Genomic DNA, 2728 nt, shown 5'->3' with positions numbered 1-2728 from the left:
CTTGTGTGAGACTGTTTGTGTGTGTGTGTGTGTGTGTGACTGTGTGTGTGTGACTGTGTGTGTGTGTGGCTGAGATCCAGTGGGCTACCTGACAAGTCCACCTACACACAGTCATAAGACACGCCGTCCTCCTTCCCTCCTTCCCTCCTTCCCTTTCTTCTCGTGTTTTCCTGACCTTCTTTCCCTCATCCTGCTGCAGGAGATTTTACAGCCCGAAGAGCGCTGCTCAAGGACAAAGCAACGTGAGACACGTACATGTAGCTTCAGGTGGGAAGAAACAACAAAGTTTGGATCAAAAGGATCCGACGAGCAAATACATTCAGAAGATGCAGGGATGTAAGATTGATATGAAGCGAATATTTCTCCTCTCAACTGTTTTGCGCTCTTTCTTTTGGATGAGAAGAAGAAGGGATGAGTTTTTGTAAATCATGCCTTGATGTACAGGTGCCTTCCTCTCCTTTCCCTCTCACCTGCTCTAACTGCTGGAGAGCCTCCCTAAAGTACTTCTTAACAAATATTTGTGAATGCAGACCTGACCCGAGCTGTCTCGCCCCGTCTTCATCATCATTCAGCGCCTTGTTATTACTATCTGCCTGTCTCCTGTTTCTGTTTTCACACACACATGCAACCCACACACACACACAGAGAAGATAGAGTCGCTCAGAGGAAAAAATGCAAACTGTCCTAATTCAGAGGCCAAAGTTTAGGCCTGATCTCTTTTGAATGTTTAAATATACGCAACTTAATATACAGGATGGGACAAAAACGTTGTTCTCCAACTTGAAAAGCCTTCCTAATAATAGCATATAATGAAAAAGTTTGGATTATCTGAAAGATAGGGCGTGCATCTACACACTCGGATGTTTAATGTTGAAGTTCCAGATGTCTGACATTTCCTCCGGAACATGAACACAACATAGTTGTTGGCTAAAAAGGCAACACAAAAGAAGAAGAAAAGTACAAAAACAGATATTGCACTTCTGGATCGTTACCAAAACCTGATCCCAGAACCAAATCTATCGAACAGATATCAACAACTTTCCCACTCCAACGTGTGTTACTCCAACTCCAACTCAAAATTCTCATAAAGTTGCTTTAAGGAATTATTAAATAAATGAGAAACTTCCAACATAATCCCCAATAACAGAGTCAGATAGTGTTGTGGGGGGGGGGGGGTCATTAAGTCAGACTCAGTGGTGAGTGAAACCGAAGCAGAGGGACAGACACAGAGCCGTAGCCGAGCCAAAGAATCACACTTCTTAATTTATAATCTTTATCTTTAACTTTATCAGGAAAATAAAACGCCGATACAGATAATCTGCAAACTGGCAAAAAAACAAACATTTTCAACCTTTCATACTACCCGCTACAGTGTGTATCACATGATATCGCAAGGTAATGCAAGTCAATGGAGGCCAAACGGCGTCGATATACACGCTAAAAAGCGAGTATGTGTCTTGATAACACGTCATTAATGGCATATGAATCGGTGTGTAATACATACGCCATTTCATGAGATCAGTCTGAAGTGTGGGTCATTTGTTGCTTTTTAACTCTTGTGTTGTCTTCCCATAAACCTGCAACTTTGTGTTTTTCTTGGCCGAAATTTTGACGTTTTGGTAGATTTTTTTTCCACATTTTTTTGTCACTTTAATTATGTTTTTGTTGTGTTTTTTAAGAGGTTTTTGTTCTAACATTTAGCTAATTTTTTCGTAACTTCTTTTTAACAAGTTTTTGTCACCTTGGGCGATTTTTCCCATTTTGTTTGCTCACTTTTTTCAGCGTTCAAAAAAATGCGGTTTTGAAGTTTTTTACAACATTTCTCACTTTTTTCAACGTTCTTTGGTCATAGTTCTGATATAATAATATAATTGTTTTGTAAACGATTCAATTTGACCCCGACGACAACAGTTACTACATTCAGTACATGAGCCCTGTTCAGCCCTGGCATCAACATGCCTCGTCTAAAACAAAGAATTAAAAATTAAAATTAAAATTAAATTCAAAAGTCAAAAATAAAATAAAAAATCCCAAACTAGTGTAATATAAACTCGTCCAGGCGTACCAAATCTCCCACAAGGTTTAACATGCTCGTACGACATCTCTGAGAGCTTTTAGAAACCTCCAGACATCGTGGACAAAGCCATCTAACGTGATGTGAGAATGCTAAGCTTTAAGCAGAAGAGGTCAGTTGAGTAGGCGGTCCTTCGGTGTGGCCCAGACCACAAGGTCTCAATTCATCCTCAAAGCGTCTTGGGTGTGTTCACATCTGCACTCAGAGCTGTGTTCTTGTGATCGGATGACCCGAGACGCACATTCACGCCAAGCCTGAACACGGCCAGACATTCAAAGAGGTCTCTTTAACATTAATCTGTAGCATAATTCAGCCCTAAATCCACGAAGGTCTCTGCTTTAATCTGGATATTCTCCCTGACCTTCAAAGAAAAGGTTCCCTCTAACCTTTAAGTGACTTCTGTTCAACCCCCCAGATTAGTAGATCAGAGATTCCTGTGTGTAACCCCCCAAGAGGTTTCAAGAAGCTTTAAGTCCCTCGCAGACCGGTTAAAGCTGCGGTCATGTGGGGAGCTGGGACTGTGGATCAGGACTTGAGCTCGTTGTTACGAAGTAAAAAGTAGGTTAAGACTGCATGGGGGTGTGGTTAGTCAACATATAATGGGATGGATGGAGGGATGGGTGGGTGGGTGGGTGGGTGGATGATGGATGATGG

This window comes from Etheostoma cragini, chromosome 19 (assembly GCF_013103735.1).
Source record: "Etheostoma cragini isolate CJK2018 chromosome 19, CSU_Ecrag_1.0, whole genome shotgun sequence".
In the NCBI taxonomy this organism is placed as follows: Eukaryota; Metazoa; Chordata; class Actinopteri; order Perciformes; family Percidae; genus Etheostoma; species Etheostoma cragini.
The sequence above is the reverse complement of the archived record's forward strand: the minus strand, read 5'-3'. Positions refer to the sequence as shown.